The sequence below is a fragment of the Lactuca sativa genome, chromosome 6, assembly GCF_002870075.4.
Source record: "Lactuca sativa cultivar Salinas chromosome 6, Lsat_Salinas_v11, whole genome shotgun sequence".
NCBI classification, from domain to species: domain Eukaryota; kingdom Viridiplantae; phylum Streptophyta; class Magnoliopsida; order Asterales; family Asteraceae; genus Lactuca; species Lactuca sativa.
Genome location: NC_056628.2, coordinates 69,679,637 through 69,701,222, shown reverse-complemented (window position 1 = coordinate 69,701,222; position 21,586 = coordinate 69,679,637).

Genomic DNA, 21,586 nt, shown 5'->3' with positions numbered 1-21,586 from the left:
AACCTAATAGCTATAAGGAAGCCATGGCAGCCCTGGAGTCTGCGAAATGGAAAGAGGCAATGGATAGCGAGATCCAATCCATGTATGATAACCAAGTTTGGAATTTGGTTGATAATGTGCCCGGACGTAAGACCGTTGGGTGCAAATGGATCTTCAAGAAGAAGACCGACGTGGATGGAAACGTACACACATATAAAGCGCGATTGGTCGCGAAGGGTTTTACTCAAACTCCCGGAGTTGACTATGACGAGACCTTCTCACCAGTTGCGAAGATAAAATCTATTAGAGTGATGCTAGCGATTGTTGCATTTCATGATTATGAGATTTGGCAAATGGATGTCAAGACCGCTTTCCTTAACGGAAAGTTGGCTGAGGATGTTTACATGGCTCAGCCAGAGGGGTTTGTGGATCCGAAGCATCCGAATAGAGTGTGTAAACTTGAGAAGTCCATTTATGGACTTAAGCAAGCGTCTCGTAGATGGAATCTTTGCTTCGATGAGAAAGTCAAAGAGTTTGGATTTGTACGAAGCGAAGATGAATCGTGTGTATATGTTAAAGCCACTGGGAGCATAGTTAGCTTTCTCGTTTTGTATGTCGATGACATACTACTGATAGGAAATGACGTCCCGACTCTGCAGGAGGTTAAGTCCTAGCTCGGGAAGTGCTTCGCTATGAAGGACCTCGGAGAGGCTTCCTATATTTTGGGAATAAGGATAGTAAGAGAGAGAAGTAAGAGACTAATAGGACTTAGTCAGAACACTTACTTAGAAAAGGTACTGAAATGTGTTAGTATGGAAAACTCGAAGAAGGGAGAATTACCGATACAAAGTAATGCCAAGTTGAGTAAGAATCAAAGTCTGAGTACCGAAGTTGAGATAGCAAAAATGAGCCGAGTACCATACGCTTCCGCAGTTGGCTCAATCATGTATGCTATGACTTGTACTCGCCCTGATGTAGCCTTTGCTTTGAGCATGGTTAGTAGATATCAAGGGAAACCTGGCAGAGCCCATTGGATTGCGGTGAAGAATATCCTTAACTGCCTTCGGAGGACGAAGGAATGGTTCTTAGTCCTCGGAGGGAGTGATGACTTGAAGGTGCGAGGGTATAGTGACGCCAGCTTTTAGACCGACAGGGACAACTACCGTTCGCAGTCGGGCTAGGTCTTTACCCTGAATGGATGAGCAGTGACTTGGAAAAGTTCCAAGCAGGAAACCGTAGCTGATTCAACGTGCGAATAAGAGTACATTGCAGCGAGCGAAGCGTCGAAGGAGGCAATATGGTTGATGAACTTCATCGGTGAGCTTGGAGTTGTACTCGCTATAAAGGAGCCCATGGAGATTTTCTATGATAATGAAGGAGCGGTTGCCTTGACCAAGGAACCGAGAGATCATGGTAGATCACGACACATCGACAGAAAATACCACTCTATTAGACATCGTGTAGAAGAAGGACAACTCGTAGTGAAGAGGATATCATCAGAAGATAACCCAGCAGATCCGCTTACGAAGGGACTGAGTAGGGTTAAGCACTTGCGTCATGCTAGGAGTATTGGGCTGAAGGATGATATTAGCATAGATTAGATAGTATTAGAAACGTGTAATAGATAAATGTAATTAACATTTGATGATTAAATAAAGGAGTTTTATTTATGAGTAATGTTACTGTCTTATGTTAATTGTTTAACTATTGTTTCATTTTGCATGTTTTGACTTCCAGAATAATTGAATTTATTGAGAATAATCGAATTATTCAAATTGTCCACAATTGTTCATATGTTGGAAGTAGACATGAATGAAGATTGTCGTGAATTGGTGCGTAGATTGTCTAAATGGTATTAGACGTGGCAAAAGATTGCTGCGACGTTCATGAGTGCTTATGAACTGGTTTTGAGCATTGGAACAAACCTGCGCTTGCTGGAATCACCTTATGGAATATGATATATAAAAGGGTGATCGCAAGACGATAATATCATATGGTCTTAAAACCTAGATATATGGTTTGTTATTTGTTAATTGGTTGTCCATTGATAATGCGAAAACGCATCAGTAACTCGATGTTATAAAACACATTGTTGTGTATAGTTGATTAATGAATAAGTAAATGCATATAAGTCGAAGTTTATCGGTAACTTTTATCCTAAGAAGGTAAAAGCGATATCTCGGCCGCTCGATGTTTTGATTTGACTTATGTGTCGGGCCCAGTCAGAATTGAATTGATGTGTTCAATTAAGTTCTATGCCGAATAAATCAGAGATCGAGAAACGTAAATGCTTGACTAATCATTCCATAGAATTGTCAGCATGATATCTAACAGAGGGCTATACGATCCCTTATCTAAAGGACAAGATTGATTAGACCAGAGTTTGACAGCGTCTTTGAGAGCTACGATTGCAAATCGAATTGTACTTGTGCATATAGTTACTAGACTTATCCAAGTGGGAGACTGTTGGAATAGTGTCTAAGGCTGCAACTATATTAGGCAAATATTTGACCCGATTGTGCATGGTCCTTTTGGGTTGCCTTCACCATAGCAACTTGATAGGATGATTTATTATGAGAGAATAAATATTATTGATATATTATGAGAATAATATAATGAATAATAATATTGTTATTTGATTAATATAAGCCATAAATTAATTAGTATTAATTTGGTGACTTAAAGAGATTAATTAAATAAGAGGGTATAAACTGTCAGTTGTTTGATAGTTACACTTTGGGCTGTAAATCTGTAACAACGTGAATTTCAAAATAACTTTTCGCATAATATAAAAACGTATTCATTTAATTTTCATAAAACATCAGTGTTTGAAACTCCAATTAATGTCATACGACGAATCCCAAGATCACATATCATAAAAATCCCATGTGTGTGTACTGATCAAGCCGGCGCCTTCCCACGGTCATCACTAGTACCTGAAACAATAAACACCAACACTGTAAGCACAAAGCTTAGCGAGTTCCCCAAAATACCACACATAACACATATTAGCGACTCGAGGCTATAACTCTGTGGGTCCGTAGACCCTACTCTGTGAACCCTCTGGTTCTAACTCTAGGAACCTTCCGGTTCCAACTCTATAAGCATGCACAACATAAATCACATAGAAATAATGCAGTACAACACATAACATACATATAGCATACAAGTACTCTGTCGCATAACTCTGATTACTTACTCAAGGTAAAGTATAGTGAGAAGACTCACCTTGCGTATCTCGATAACTCGCAAATCCCGGGAATCACTCGCGCTCGATCCTCCGAGCTATAATCTGCCTATAACACCATATATCTCTAATTAACACTTTCACAACTAAGGTTGACTACCCCTATCAAGTCAACACTGGTCAACTCTGGTCAACGGTCAACAGTCAACTTTGACCGGACTCGGCGAGTGCACTAGAGCGACTCGGCGAGTCTATACGTGTTCACTGACTTCCTAGGATCCTCTCTTGACACGTCGAGTACTTCCCTGACTCGAAGAGTTCCACCTGACATGAATCGCGGGGCCACCACGACTCAACTCGCCGAGTCTCAAGAACAACTTGGCGAGTTCCAGCTTGACTCAGTCCACCTGTCAACCCTCTCTGACTCTCCCTGACTCATTGAGTCAACCCTTAACTCGGTAAGACCACTCGCTGAGTGGTTATGGACAATCTTCATGCTACTCGCTGAGTCTGTTCTTCGGACTCGGCGAGTCTAAGCCATGCATGAACTTAAACTCACTCCTGAGGTCAGATCCGTTCCAGTAACTCATAGATCCAGTCCTTCCAAGCACATTTATCACGTAAAGTTACAATCTTGTCTACCATGCGACGCCTACAAGGCTTCTTTTGGTGAAATGACATATAAAATGGTAACCTAAGTCCACAACTCAAAAGGAAAGGCATAAAGCAGAGCATTTGGGACTCTCTGGACCTACTAAGGTCCAGATCTAGGTACCAATTCCCCATGGGACCTCTCACACTCCAATTACAAGGTAAAAAATGCATGAAGAAACCCTAGATTTGACTATATCAATAGAAATACGAGAATAAGCTCTGAATATTACCTTAATTAGCTTCCTCTGCCGAAATGGAAGTAGATCCAAGCTCCCCAACTCTCCTAGCTTGGCCTTCCTCTTCCCTTCTTGCTAACGCACACAGGGATGGTGAATAATAGCCTCTTTTCTCACTCACAAGGACTCTCAGATGCTATGGTGCTCTCAAGGTCGAAGGTAGCCGCAATGAAGGGTTATAAGGTCCTTTAAATAGGGCTCAGGGCCAGGAAATTAGGGTTTCATTAAACAGCGTGGACTCGCCGGGTCCACTCTTGGACTCGCCGAGTCTGGACGTGAACCCACGTCCAAATCCGCGATCATACTCGGCGAGTCTAGGCTCCAACTCGCCGAGTCTCCTCACAAATTACCAAAAATAAATAAATGAATAATACCTGGGAATCCGGGTTGTTACAATTTTCCCCCACTAGAACTAGACTTCGCCCTCGAAGTTTCGCTCTACAAATAACTCTGGATGCTGCTCACGCATCTCACGCTCCGGTTTCCAAGTCATCTCGGACCCCTTCCGATGCTGCCACTGAACCAAAACCAGGGGTACCTCCTTGTTCCTCATAACCTTGATTTTCCGATCTCTGATTGCCACTGGTCTCTCAGCATAATTCAGGCTCGCATCCACCTGAATATCCTCTAATGGAATCACTGCCGACTCATCGGCTATACACTTCCTCAGCTGCGACACATGAAAAGTGTCGTGAATCTGCCCCAACTCTGCTGGCAAATCCAAACGATAGGCTACCCGACCTACCTTCACGACTACCCGGAATGGACCAATATATTGGGGCCCCAACTTGCCCCTCTTCCTGAATTGAATCACTCCTTTCCAAGGAGAGATTTCAGGAGCACTAGGTCGCCGACCTGAAACTCAAGCTCGGACCGGCGTCTATCTGCATAACTCTTCTGACGACTCTGAGCGGCCAACAACCTCTGTTTGACCTGCTGGATCTGCTCTGTCGTCTGAAGCACGATCTCTGTATTTCCCATCACGCGCTGTCCAACCTCTCCCCAACAAATGGGGGTCCGACACCTCCTCCCATACAACAACTCAAAGGGCGGCATACCAATGCTCGAATGATGGCTGTTGTTGTAGGAAAACTCTGTCAAGCGCAAATATGCATCCCAACTACCGCCGAAATCCAACACACATGCCCGGAGCATGTCCTCGAGCGTCTAAATCGTCCGTTCACTCTGACCGTCTGTCTGGGGATGATATGCGGTACTAAAATGCAGCCTAGTACCCAACTCCTCATGAAACTTTTTCTAGAATCTGGAAGTAAAACGCACATCTCGGTCTAAAACAATCGAGATCGGCACCCCATGCCGAGATACCACTTCTCTCACGTACACCTCTGCCAATTTCTCTGCTGAAGAACTCTCGCTGATAGCAAGAAAGTGAGCGCTCTTCGTCAACCTGTCCACAATCACCCAAATTGCATCAACTCCTCTGGCAGTCCTTGGCAATTTGGTGATGAAATCCATGGTGATCTGTTCCCACTTCCATTCGAGAACCTCCAACGGCTGCAACTTACCATGCGGCCTCTGGTGCTCGGCCTTAACCCTACGGCAGGTCAAGCACCTCTCAACAAACCACGCAACATCCCTCGTCATACAGGGCCACCAATACTCCTTTCTCAGGTCCAAATACATCTTAGTGGCCCCAGGATGGATCGAAAATTTCGACCGATGAGCCTCTTCCATCAAAATGGCACGCGTTCCTCCCACAAACGGCACCCAGATACGCCCCTGAAATGTCATAAGCCCCCGACCATCGGTAACGAACTCTAAAACCAAACCAACAACCCGCTCTTTCTTCTGCATCTCAGATTGCACAGCCTCGGCCTCTGCCCCACGAATGGCGTCCAACAATGGAGCTATCACGGTCAATCTCAAACATATATCCCGCAGCGGGGTGCTCTCCGCCCTGCGGCTCAGTGCATCGGCTACAACATTAGCCTTGCCTGGGTGGTACAGGATCTCACAATCATAATCCTTGACCACATCCAACCACATTCTCTGTCGCATATTTAGGTTGGGCTGATCCATTAAATATTTCAAACTCTTATGGTCCGTGTATATCGTACACCGAACCCCATACAGGTAGTGACGCCAAATCTTGATGGCGAACACCACTGCCCCCAACTCTAGATCATGGGTGGGATATCTCATCTCATGAGGCTTCAGCTACCTCGATGCATATGCTATCACATGCCCTCTCTGCATCAGCACCGCCCCTAACCCCAAAATCGATGCGTCACAGTATACCACAAAGTCCTCCATCCTTTTTGGGAGGGCTAACACCGGGGCTTCGCATAACCTTTGGCGAAGTGTCTCAAAGGAGGCCTGCTGCTCGGGGCCCCATGAAAAAGCAACACCCTTCCGGGTCAACCTGGTGAGCGGCACTGCGATTTTAGAGAAATCCTTGATAAATCTCCGATAATACCCTGCCAACCCTAGGAAACTCCTGATCTCGGAGGGTGACCTCGGCACCTCCCAACTCATCACCGCCTCAACTTTGGCCGGGTCAACCAATATCCCTTCCTGGTTAACGAGATGTCCTAAGAACTGGACCTCCCGCATCCAGAAATCACACTTGGAGAATTTGGCATAAAGCCTCTCCGATCTCAGAACTCCGAGAACCTCTCTCAAATGCTCCTCATGCTGCTCTCTAGATCTCGAATATACCAGAATGTCGTCGATAAATACAATCACTGACCGATCCAGCATCGGCCTACACACTCGGTTCATGAGATCCATGAACACTGCCGGGGCATTGGTGAGCCCAAAAGGCATCACCACAAACTCGTAATGCCCATAACGCGTCCTGAATGCTGTCTTCTGGACGTCCTCATCCTGCACCCTCACCTGATGATATCCAGACCTCAAATTGATCTTGGAGAACCAAGATGCTCCCTGCAACTGATTGAACAAATCGTCGATCCTCGGCAACGGGTAACGGTTCTTGACCGTCAGCTTGTTCAACTCCCGGTAATCAATGCACATCCGGTGTGAACCATCCTTCTTCTTGAAGAACAGGATAGGTGCTCCCCACGGCGAGCTGCTCGGCCGAATAAACCCCTTTCCCAACAGCTCCTGAAGCTGCGAGGATAACTCTTGCATCTCTGGAGGTGCAAGGCGATAAGGCACCTTAGCAATAGGCGCGGCCCCCGGAACCAAATCGATACTGAACTCCACTTGCCTCACAGGAGGCACACCCAACAACTCCTCAGGAAATACATCAGGGACCTCACGCACTACCGGAACCTCCTCAACAGACCTCGGTCTCTCGGAATCCACCCGCATATCCATCACATACGCCACAAAACTCTTACAGCCCTGCTGTAGACACTGCCTTGCCTTAGCGGCCGAACAAAACGCTGATCCAGAACGTGTACCCTCGCCGTACACCGTAAGAACTCCCCCACTAGGGTCTCGTATGGTCACCAGCTGTCGCTCGCAGTCGATAACCGCACCGAATCTGCTCAACCAGTCCATGCCCACAATGACATAAACATCACCCATCGCAATAGGAACCAGATCAATCGAGAACTCAACACCAAAAATCTCGACTACGCACCCTCGGAGAACCTCCGTGGCATATATCACCCTCTCGTTAGCTATGGAAACTCTCAGAGGCCAACTCAACACCTCACGACTAACACTGATATGCTGACTAAAAGCCAAAGATACAAAAGACCGACTCACACCCGAGTCAAATAACACCAAGGCAGGTACATAATTCACAAGAAAAGTACCTACGCATAACATAATATAAGCATAATATCACAACATCAAAATAAATACACGAAAGAATATATACCAGCCACGACATCGGGTGCTGCGTAGACCTCCTCCGCGGTCAACTAAAAAGCTCTCCCTCGTGCTCTCGGCGCCTCGGCCTTCACTGGCCGACTCTCGGTGGCTCTGATGGCGGCAGGGGCAGACCCCTGAGGTGCTCCCTGAGATGATCCTCGCAACTGCGGACACTCTGCCTTCCGGTGTCCGGTCTAGTTGTAGTGAAAACACACCGCAAACCCCTTAGGGCGGTCCTTGGCCTTGTGCCCCTCCTTGCCACACTTGTAGCAAGATCCCGCTCTACAGACTCCATCATGACCCTTGCCACACTTCCCACAAGTGCGGCCCTTCTGGCTCCCTGGTTTGGGATCAGCGGGCTTGGCCCGCTTGGCTGCCGGCTGAGACTGTACCGGTCGCCGATCCCTCCCCTGAGACTTTGCCTCCTCCCTGGCCTGAGTCTCTAGCTCAATCTCCCTTTTCCGGGCATTTGCCTGAAGCTCGGTAAATGTACGGTACGAGGAGTTCTCCGCGAACTCCTTAATGTCTCGCCTTAAGATACTCAAATATCGGCTCATACGTGCCTGCTCCGTGGACACGTGCTCAGGGTAGAACATCGCCCTCTCATGGAACATCTTGGTAATCACCGTAACAGAATCAGTACCCTGCTTGAGGGTCAGAAAATCCTGGGCCAAACGCTCCCTCTCCACCTGGGGAACGTACTCATCTCGGAACATGGCAGTGAACCTCTCCCAGGTCACTGCTGCAAGCTCAGCAGGCGTAAAGTGCGTCGTCACAAACTTCCACCAGTCCTTCGCTCCCAAGCGAAGCTGGTTCAGCACGAACCGAACCTTCAAATGCTTAGGAGTTGAGCAAGTGAAGAAACACCCCTCTATGTCAGAAATCCATCTCATAGCCGCCACCGGGTCCTGGGTCCCATCAAACTCTGGTGGTTTTGTGTTGCTGAACTCTCGAAACAGCAACGCATCACCACCCTACGGCCTCGCGGCAGCAATAGCTGTGGTAGCCGCTGCAACAGCAGCCTTAGAAAGAGCGGCATAACGCTCGTCGAAGGTCTCAATCAACGTGGTCTTAATAGACCCGAACATCTCTGGTATCTCTTCCTTGATGGCTGCAGCCACCTCCTCATGGATGATCCGGTGGATCTCCTCATCACTGGTCTCACTGCTCTCAGGCATTAGACGTGTCCTCACCATGATCTACCCATGAAATACAACATACGATAAATTAGAATCCATTCGAGCATACTCACACTCGACAACTCATACCTATTTGATCCTTGGTATTCCAAATATTTCTACTTGGGCTGTACACCGCTCCGGTGCTTTCAGTAGTACGGGCCCAATACTATTGTCTGCACCGTATCAGAATACACCCCAAGTCCTCCTCTTCGGATCCCAAATTCCAAGTACTCTATCATGCACAATCTACTCTCTAACGAATCTCTCATAAGCCCCTCGCTGCTACCTACTTACTCTCAAGCATCTCATAGCAGCTTACCTCTTCCTAGGCTAAGGCATCACAAATCAGGCCACTCTAGTCCTAATAGGAGTACCTAGCCTACTCTAGCATAGAATACATCATATCAATATCAATATCACATAACATGAGGGTATTTTGGGAAATCACCGTTCGGGCACGGACTGATCGTACACACAACTCTGCTCTGCGTTCTTCCAAAAATCTTTTATTCTTTTTGAAAATACTTCTCATATCCTCGGTTTGAGTTCAAATACGCCCAAAGGTGTACTCGAATCCCTCAAACCAAGGATCTGATACCAACTTGTAACAACGTTAATTTCAAAATAATTTTTTGCATAATATAAAAACATATTCATTTAATTTTCATAAAACATCAGTGTTTCAAACTCCAATCAATGTCATACAATGAATCCCAAGATCACATATCATAAAAATCCATGTGTGTGTACTGATCAAGCCGGCGCCTTCCCACGGTCATCACTAGTACCTGAAACAATAAACACCAACACTGTAAGCACAAAGCTTAGTGAGTTCCCCAAAATACCACACATAACACATACTAGCCACTCGAGGCTATAACTCTGTGGTTCCGTAGACCCTACTCTGTGAACCCTCTGGTTCTAACTCTGGCAACCTTCCGGTTCCAACTCTATAAGCATGCACATCATAAATCACATAGAAATAATGCAGTACAACACATAACATACATATAGCATACAAGTACTCTGTCACATAACTCTGATTACCTACTCAAGGTAAAGTATAGTGAGAAGACTCACCTCGCGTATCTCGATAACTCGCAAAATCCTGGGAATCACTCGCGCTCGATCCTTCGAGCTATAATCCGCCTATAACACCATATATCTCTAATTAACACTTTCACAACTAAGGTTGACTACCCCTATCAAGTCAACACTGGTCAACTCTGGTCAACGGTCAACGGTCAACTTTGACCAGACTCAGCGAGTGCCCTAGAGCGACTCGGCGACTCTATACGTGTTCACTGACTTCCTAGGATCCTCTCTTGACACGTCGAGTACTTCCCTGACTCGAAGAGTTCCACCTGACATGAATCGCGGGGCCACCACGACTCAACTCGCCGAGTCTCAAGAACAACTTGGCGAGTTCCAGCTTGACTCAGTCCACCTGTCAACCCTCTCTGACTCTCCCTGACTCATTGAGTCAACCCTTAACTCGGTAAGACCACTCGCTGAGTGGTTATGGACAATCTTCATGCTACTCGCTGAGTCTGTTCTTCGGACTCGGCGAGTCTAAGCCATGCATGAACTTAAACTCACTCCTGAGGTCAGATCCGTTCCAGTAACTCATAGATCCAGTCCTTCCAAGCACATTTATCACGTAAAGTTACAATCTTGTCTACCATGCGACGCCTACAAGGCTTCTTTTGGTGAAATGACATATAAAATGGTAACCTAAGTCCACAACTCAAAAGGAAAGGCATAAAGCAGAGCATTTGGGACTCTCTGGACCTACTAAGGTCCAGATCTAGGTACCAATTCCCCATGGGACCTCTCACACTCCAATTACAAGGTAAACAATGCACGAAGAAACCCTAGATTTGACTATATCAATAGAACTACGAGAATAAGCTCTGAATATTACCTCAAATAGCTTCCTCTGACGAAATGGAAGTAGATCCAAGCTCCCCAACTCTCCTATCTTGGCCTTCCTCTTCCCTTCTTGCTAACACACACAGGGATGGTGAATAATAGCCTCTTTTCTCACTCACAAGGACTCTCAGATGCTATGGTGCTCTCAAGGTCGAAGGTAGCCGCAATGAAGCGTTATAAGGTCCTTTAAATAGGGCTCAGGGCCGGGAAATTAGGGTTTCATTAAACAACGTGGACTCGCCGAGTCCACTCTTGGACTCGCCGAGTCCGGACGCGAACCCGCGTCCAAATCCGCGATCATACTCGGCGAGTCTAGGCTCCAACTCACCGAGTCTCCTCACAAATTACCAAAAATAAATAAATGAATAATACTTGGGAATCCGGGCTGTTACAAAGTCCTTATTGGATAGAGGATGGACGAATTCTAGGGCTTGGGATAGCCTCAAATTCGTCCAAGGCTTATCTATGGAAAGGATTTGGATTGCTTTAAGGAAAGATTATCCAACTAGGGTTTAAGGGTGAAACCCTAGGAGCCTATAAGTATATATAGACCCTTAGGGCATGTGAAATCGGCATCTCTTCTAAAGAAAGAAAACCCTGGCCGAATTTCTTCCCTCTCCTCTCTCTCAAATCATCCTCCTTGCTAGTTGGTGTTTGTAAGCCATTAAAGGAGTGACAATTATGACTCTAGAGCTCCAAGACAACAAGATCAAAACAAGAGATTCAAAGGTAAACTTCTAGATCGGATTTTGTATTGTTCTTATACCTAATTAGTCATTAGAAGTCTTGGATTCAAAGCATGTTTAATTAGAGAAACCTAGATCCAAGAATTAGTGTTTGCATGTGCACATAGGAATGTTCATATGGCCAAAACCCATCAAGTACCTCAAATGTGATACCTCTAATAAATCACAAACACCAAAAGCACGAGGAGGCTTATAAGAGAGAGGTTAGGAAGCACCAAAATCGGCTAGGGTTTCACCTTGAAAAATATTTGGCCGATTTTGGGAAGGCTAGGGGTTCCATTTATAGTGTGGAATCCTCAGGGTTTCTTACATAAAACCCTAATATAGTTAAGCCTTTAAGTATTCCAATACTCCATATGATAGGGACTTTGGACTAAATCTTCATGGACTCTCACATAGATTTAGTCCATCCCTAATCAACATGGATCATTAGCCCAAACTATAAGTATTACTAATTTACCTAATCAGTCCCTGTTAATTTAATCAGTCTCTTTTGATCTCTAAATTAATTCCAAATAAATTCCTGATTAATACTAATTAAATAATATGATTTCTCAATTAATATATTATTCTTATAATATATTAATAAATCACAAATAACCTCTTTCTCAAATATCCATCCTATCAAATTGCTTCGAGGAAGGCAACCCAAAAGGACCATGCTACTATCGGGTCAAGTACATACCAATTATATTTATGGGCTTAGACACCTAATCCAACAAAATAGAGATAAGAGCTTACAAGAGAAGCCATGTGTTTTAGAGTTACGAGTCGAAGCCCATAATCTTTAATAAGTGTGGGGTGAATTTTGTGTGTGAGAAAAAGAGGGTCTAGGAAAATAGATTTTTGAGAAGAGTATGAACTCATTAACAAGGTCTAATGCACATCACTTGCATGGAAGAAGTCTTGCAAAACTACTTTCCGGTGCACCCAGTTTTCACGACGTGGCCTTTATTCACCACTTTGTGACTTCGATTCCATCATGACTCAAAATTCGATTTCCATTGACACCATGCCATGACTTCTCTTACCACATCGTGATTTAATAAAAAAAAATGGCATTTTGGTTCTACTCCTTCAACCTTAGAATATGGCGTATGCTTTCCCACATTGAGATGCTATGTTTTGAAGATCATTTTCGCCACACTTTTTGAAGATGCAAATTTCTAATTCACATATTACTGACACATTTATGTGTTGTAGAAGATCCAAGTTACAATCACATACTCAAGGTGTTCAAGTTTTACAGACGCATGTAAATTCGATCTCGCCAGTACTACCCAAGGGGGCGTCTATTCCTTTTTTCTCCCTTTTATTGCTTTTAAATTATTTTATGCATACAATGAGAGCATTGTATGAAATAAGAGTGGGGTAGGGGGGTCGAAAAAGAAAATTGCTAGAAAATTTAAAATTTTCTAATAGATTTGAAATTATAATCTAAAAATTAAATCTATTAATAATTAAAAACTTATGTTGCTAGTGTTGCGTGGAATGATCTAATACGATTTCAAATGTTTAACTGAGCCAACATATGTTATAGTATATTTGTGGCTTCCCAAGTTTTAGTGAAAAACCATGAAATAAGAAAGATAATCTGGTAGTTTATATGGCATAATAAATTTTGCAGCATGCACCCGAAATCTATCTAGGAGAGCTTATATAGTCATTGCACTTAGACTAATACATCTAACCAATAAAGGTTGAAGTTAAGCTCCCCTGCTTAAGCATGTAGGAATGAGCGAAAAATGTGAGTTATATATATATATATATATATATATATATATATATATATATATATATATATATATATATATATATATATATATATATATATATATATATATATATATATATATATATAAAGGTTGTAAAAATCGCTCGGCGGTAGCTCGACGGTCGACTGACGATAAGTGATTAATTAGACTCGGCCGGGATTAATCGGCGATTAATCGGGGACCCTAAATTATTAATAAAATTATTTTAAAAATTAATATTTCCTAAAAAATTAAGTATTTCGAAATTTCCAATTTTAAAAATTTGAAATTTTAAAAATTTTAGTATAATATTTCAAAATTTGAAAGCTTAAAAATTTTAAATTTTAAAATTTTGGTGTAATATTTGAAAATTATTTTTTGTTTTAATTTTTTAAATATTTCCCGCCTATGACCCCCGAGGACCGCCAAGTCCACCAAGGACTGCCAACCCGAGTTTGACCGATTTTGACCAATTTCCGCCAAGCACCCTAATCGTAATCGGTTTGAGGCCACGAAGCGATTAATCGGCCGCCAATGCCGATTTCTGCAACACTGATATATATATATATATATATATATATATATATATATATATATATATATATATATATATATATATATATATATATATATATAAGAGAAATTGCAAAAGTTGTAAGAATTTTGGAGCGATCAAAGTATGAAGATCAAAGATCAAAATTCTGAAGAATCAAAAAGCTGAACATACTAAAATCAAACGTAAAAGTGGTTAATTCAATGAAATCAAAGAATAAATATCAAATAAGTGAAGAAATCCAAGAGCTCCATTGTGGTATCAAAGTTGTAATTTTACTAGATTATGTAGGCTTAGGTAGCTTAACCAAAACTACCTTGAGGTTAAGAAAGATTTTTGAGGATGGATTCGGAGGGTTGCAAAAATGAGTGTCGTATAAACTAAGGGGTGAAGTTTCATAAGGATTGTGAGTATTTAGGATTGGGAAGTTTCTAGGAACCTTAGACACAAATATGCGCAATGAGGTCTTGGTATAATGGCTGAGTTCAAAATGGATTGTCTTATGTGATGTTAGTGATGAAAATTTAATTTAAACTTAGTTTTGCTTGAGGGAAAGCAAAAGATAAGTGTGGGGTATTTTGATATAACCATATTTATACGTATTTTGGCAACATTTTAATACATTTTAAATAATATTATGGTTATTTGCAAAGATATTTGGTACTTATTGAATTAAAATGTATTTTGCAGGCAAAAGGAACACTCTTGAAGAATATGGACAAGAATTGACAAGGATTGGAACTTTGGAGGATTGAAGATTTAAATAATAAAAATTCCAACAAAAAACCAAGATCACGACGTAGAAACCCAATGCCACGACGTGAAGAGGGTATTTTAGAAGATAACTATGTGGGAAGTCATAATCCTTGCCCGATACCGAAAAACACACAGTTCACGACGTGAGCGGCGTATTTTCCAAAACTATAAATATTGCTTCACTCTTATGATTAGAGGAGATTTTAGAGAGTTTTTGGGAGGAGAGGAATTTTGAGATATCTGATTGAAACTTCAGAAAAGTGCACAAAACATTCCTTTGAAGGAGATTTTGCTTGAACATTAAGAGATTGATGAACACATCATCACATCGGTTTGATTTACTTTAATCATGTTGATTTATGTTGAACTTATTCTTTTGTTTTCAGCCATGAGTAGCTGAACTTATTTTCTTTCGTTTAGCTAGATGATACTTTAATTCTATGGCTTAGTTTATTAATTAATTTATGAATTTTTATAGTTGGTTTTGTGCATGTGTTTGATTATCATTACCTAGCATGTTAAAGTTGTGATTTTGTTGCTAAATTTCAAGTTAAGTGTATCTTAGTGACCATTAAGTTATATGAACTTGATTACCTAGTGATTTAATGACCATTAAATTACTAGAGCTAGGATTGAACAAATCTTAGACAAGTAATAAAAGAAACAAATTTAGTTGTGCTAGAGAACATAAATTGTAACAATAATTGTGTTTTACTTAGATAAATCTTACATAGCCCATCTATAATTAATAACTAATTTTATGTTTTGCTTGTGTATGATCATATACAAGGTAGTTCATGAATTGGTGAAAATATTAGTAAATTTGGACTTGAATATCTAATTACATAATAATTGGTACCAACTTTAATAATCCATAATTAGTAACTAACCATAGGGAAAAGGTGTATTCGAACTAAATGAAAGTGTTTTTAGTATATTGATTAAAATCGTTAGTTAAGTATTTAAGTTAGTCTGAACTTGGAAAATCAGATAAAACCCATTTTAACTTTTTCTTGTTTTGAGATTAATCTGTTAGTAGTTAGGTTAGTAAATTAAATCTATTCCCTGAGTTCCATACCTGACTGTTTGTGCAATATTATTTGTGAATAGGTCAACTGCCTTAAGCCATAATAGTTAGTTAGATAGTTGGTAAAACTAATAGGTGTAATAATTACCCACATCATAACCTGATAGACAATTTCGTTATTCTCACTTCATGGTCCTAACCGATAATCTCAAAAGATTTATTCTAAAGGATCTCTAAGTGAACGATGTTGCCTCGGGGATTCCTTAGCGACATGTGCTAATAAGACGATCATGGGGCAAACAAATTACCTACATGAATAAGTCATTCATACCTATAGTTCATAGTTAGTATGTGGTTCCTTAACCTTTATAGGTTGAGGACATGTCCATGTATAGTTTAGTAACACCTACATGTCGTAGAGTTGTCCGTATACAACTCGCCAATGCCTACAGGTTGTAGACTTGCCTGCAGAATGATTTATTAACACCTACAAGTTGTAAGCTTGCCCGTGTATGATTGACTGACACCTAAAGGAGGTAAACTTGCCCATGTATAACTTATAAACGTTTACAAGTTGTGTACCTGCTCATGTTTGACTTGACTTGACTTAGAATAGTCTGTGTTCAACGTCAATACTCTACTAGGTATCTATATTACTAGTCTAGTAGTACTATAAACCTATTGCCCTCTCATGACTATGTTTATTTCTCCTTTCCCTTCACTACCCTATATAATATAATTATGAAATATTCATATATGGTTAAATAATAATCAACTCGTTCAGTTCCATCTAACACATAAGGTTTCAATCACAGATAATAGGCACAAAAAGCATATTAGTTATATAAATATTTTATATTTATGTGAATGATGAAAGTAACAATGCACTAACTTAATTAGAGTGGATGCCTCAAAATTTGGGTAGTACTTCATCTTTATACTTTATCTTTTCTTCTGACATGACATAAGTATGAATATCACTAAGTACTAGTCCTACTTTCCTCGCGACTAATTGATAATCTAGATTCCTCGCTAATTCCAATGTCTACATCAAGATCTATCAGGTAAGGAACTTCTAGGTAGGATCATATCAGAGGTAGGGTCCATTTAGTATATAGATTATACTGTTTGGAAATCCCACTTTAAACATCTCACTAAATCCAACTTAGACATCATCCCCGTAAGTAGATCAATCAATATAATGACTTGGAATTACTGATAAAGATTAATTATATGTTCATAATAACGACTATGACTATAATTAATAGTTACACTTGAATAAAATATGTGTAGCTTAACTTACAGAGCTCATTGATGAAAACTGGGAATTAGGCGGGCAAAACTCGGACTCGAGAGTTTCTATTCACTGGCTATCTGACACCATAGGGCTTTGCCTAAGTGACTAGAAACTAGGGAGTAAAGCACTAAAAGGCTTCGATAGAGTTCTCGATAGATTGAGTTGAAGGGTGTGAGAGATGATCTGATCCTCGAAGGTTTATATAGGCTTGAAAAGGGTGCTCACCATGCATTATGTTCCCTGTGCGTCATGCATATGCTAGAACACGATGATGTGGCGTTCATGTTGGATTGGGTGTCTAATTCCATAACTATAATTGGTATATACTCTAATTGATAGTAGAGCAATCCTTTTCGGTTGCCCTCAAACCTGACAATTGAATAGGATAACTTTTTACACACACACACAGAGAGAGAGAGAGAGAGAGAGAGAGAGATTGATTTCTTAATTTGTTATATGGTTAATAAAGTAACTGGAAATCAAAATAAATAGTTTGGTAATATATTATGAGAATAATATATTAATTGGAAATAGTATTAATTAATTAATCATTAATCATAAATTAATCGAAATTAATTTTTGGATTAATTGGACTAATTAAAAGGGCAATGTCTGTTTGGTTATTTATTGAAAGTTGAGGAAAGGTTCCCATCGACCTCATTGGGCGAGGTGAAAAAAAATCACTTGGGCAAGCCCAAGGAATTTCATCCAAGCCCCTTGAAAGAGGGTAATGGGTTGCTTGATCACCAAGCAAAGAGATTAGGGTTTCCTCCTTAAACCCTAGCTTTGGCACCAAGCTACCTTAGCTATAAAAAGACCCTTAGCCTTAGAATTTTGGCCATGATCCTTTAGAGGCTTAGGGACGAAATTTCCACCTCTCTCCTATCCCTCTTGAAGCTGCTTGGTTGCTAAGGTTTAGGTGTGAACCATTAGAGGCACAACACTTGTGGCTCTTGCTTTTAAGAGTCTTTCAATGAGGATTTCAAGATTGTTTTCTATAACAATCTTCGAGGTAAGTTTCTTATTCTTATGAATTAGTTTTTCATAGGAATGTTTTATAGGTTGTTATTCATAGTATGTTGCCTATATGTGAAAGACATAGAGCCTATTAGGTTCCATGTGCCCTAATCATTTGAATTGTTTATATGTTTTCCGCTTAGATCATTGTAATTGTAACCATAATAACCCATCAGTGGTATCTGATCCTAGGGTTTTCTTTCATGAATTTTCACATTGGTGACTAAAAAAGAAACCTAGTTTTGCATTTGTCGCAACTCACAACATGAGCAAAGAGGCTCATGACGTGAGCTCAGTCATATCCGATTCTGTTTGCTGAAAACCAGGTCTCACGACGTGAGCTATGAGGCTCATGACGTGAGCTCAGTCTGGACAAGATTTTATGTGATTTTTTTCCTAATCTGCTTTTGTTTGATAATTACTCGCTATACTTATTCTCCAAATCCAGTTTTGGTGCATCTATGATGATAAGATAAAAGCCTAGAATTTAGGAGATGATTATTTGACTTGAATAAATGTTTTGTGCTTAATATGATTGTTTTTTTTTCTTTTTTTAATGGTTAAATTATAAATCTAGATATTAATTGATCTTAATAATTAATGTCAAATAATGTTTCGTATTTTGAAAAGTTTAAAATATATCCCTATGGATCTTGTTATTAATTAAGCAATTATTTAGAAGACAGTTAATAAATCCATAAAATTGTGTAAATTCAATTAAATTAAGGTTTAATTTATTCAAAGGTTAGACCCTTGCTATTTTAAAATGTTTTAAAATACACCTTATACTATGTATATAATTAAAAGATATATATAAGAAAAGTAAGTCAAATTGCTAGTATGCCTTATTCACGGAACCATGCTATAAAGAGGGTAAAAGGAAACAGCCTGTAAAATAGTCGTTGAATGGGTGTCCACTCTCACCCAACTCTCTCCTGTATGGTGGAGGGTCATTATCGAATGGATTTGATAGGAAATAAGCTCACTAAAAGTATAATGATATAAAGAACTAAACTATTTTCTAAAATCCCACTCTTAGTTACTTTAGGAAAATATGAATTTGTATGCTAATCCACGAAATTACACATTTCAATTTATAAGTCATTAGTGGAGCGTGTGTGGTTAACCGATACACTTATGGGGGACTAATAAAGAGTGGTAATGGGTGTCTCAAAAATTATCGTTGATTAATGGAGTGCGTATGGTTAACCAACACATTAAAACGAGATGATAAATGATATCGAGAGTACCAAGCTAATTTGCATGGTTATTCATATCTCGTTTGTGATCCTCGAGATCCCAGTCACAAAAATAAGAGCATAATCTGAGATTAAACATCCCATTGATTAGATTCAATGAATCTCAAAATATCTAGGAATTTCATAAGATTGAAATTGGTAAAAGCATCACCTACCTAAAATCGAGTCGAATTTGATTACAACATCCTTATTCAAAGTTCGAATCGAAAATGTAGATCCTAGCCTTTATTTAAATTTATGGGTTAATAATTAAGGATTAAAATCAACTAACTTGAATTCTCTTTTCTCCCTTTATATATGTCAAGTCAAGACAACAATGGTCTTCCTTAGTCTATTGGAAATGGTTTTCCTCTACCTTCTAAAGATGATCTTCCACATTCTGATCAAGGTGAAAGTTTGTTCCCTTCTTCGAGCAATGGTGGAAATGGATGTCATGCTTCTCTAACTTTTCCTCCTCCTCCTCCTCCAATGACTCTGCTAACCTCACATTTTCCTCAAGTTGAAAGATACACAACTACTCAAGCCCTATTGGCGTGTAAACATCGAGATGAAAATTCTTTGTGTATGCATGTTCTGAAAATGAAGTCGTACATTGACAAATTAGATAGAATGGGTGTCATTTTCCCAAGGGAGAAATCCATTGATTTGGTTCTCCTTTCGCTTCCTGAGTCATATAGTCAGTTCATTAAGAACTTTTATATGAGCGACCACGACGTGAACCTAATTGATCTCATACATATGTTGATTGTTGTTGAAAAAGAAATGCTTAAAAGCACAAGTGAAGCAACATTTTTTGAAGGACCAAATTCCAAAGTTTCCATGGACATTGACAATGGTGAAAACGGGGCGGTGATCGACTGTGAGTATCAGTTGGTTTGTAACAGGACCCCAAGTGGGGGAGAGTTGGTGATTTAGGGTGAGAGGCTGCACCGTGGGCCAACCTTGTGTTCAACATTGAGGGCTAGGCGCTGTTGGATTAGGTGTCTAAGTTCATAACTATTTCTAGTATGTACTTGACCCGGTTGGCATGGTCCATTTGGGTTGCATGGCATTGCAACGCTTGGATAGACTAAATGAGAGAAAGGACACTTAAGGATTATTAATATATTATAAGTTATAATATATTAATAATATTATTTAATTAGTATTAATCAAAGAATTGATTTGAAATTAATTAAGTGATCAAAAAGATACTAATTAAATATATGGGGTTGATTGTGTAAATAATCTATTCTTATACAGTGGGCTAATGATCTATGGTTCGTATGGATTGGGCTAAAACCCATAAGGTGCTCCATGGATAATTCATGGAGGTTACAAACCCATAGGTCATGGAATATGAAAAGCCATGACAATTAGGGTTTACATGGTGTAACACTACTTGTGCCACAACTATATCAAGACCCCCAGTCTAGCAAAATTGGCATTACTTGTACAAGATAGAGCCAATTGTGAGGTGTAAGTGAACTTCTCTCAAGTCTATTCCAAGAGTTGTAGTGTTGTGTGAGACATTTGAGGCATCACACTTGAGGTGCTAGGCTCACAAGGTTCTCAAGGAATCCAAACTACAAAAGGTACGTTCTTCTTCTAGCATTTATGTTTTAAAGTTCCCCATGGTATGCTAAATAGGTTAAGAACCTTGGAAAATCAATTTTGCATGTATCATAATAAAACATAGATATTCTAGAAAACAGCCCTTTAATGACGCGCAAAAAATGACACGCGGTGATTTACGATACGCAAAAGCGTGTGCCCTAAAAATAGCGTTATCTCTTCTAAAATTTGAAGGATATAGAACACGCTTTTGTGAGTGCCCTAAAATTAATGTCCAACAAAAAAAACACGGAGGGCACTTATTTAAAAATGGGTGTCGTCTAGAAATGTCGCTTTATATTTTTTTTTAATATCGTCGCCGTGATCTGACCTTCACTTGGTTCTAACGAAAAGGAAAAAATCGAGGTTTGTGTATTTGTAAACCCGATATAGAGATTTTTAGGGTTTATCATATCACTCATCTCTCTTCTCCGCCACCGTCGTCGACCCACGCGTCGCCGGTCAACAATACCCATCTGATCCTATGCCTTCTTGGTTCAGTCCCAAAAGGTACATTCTTAATGTTTCTTCTCTGTTTGTATTTTCACTTCTTGAACAAGGTCTATCTATTGGGGATTATTTATCCAGAAAAGTTTTGATGATGAAGT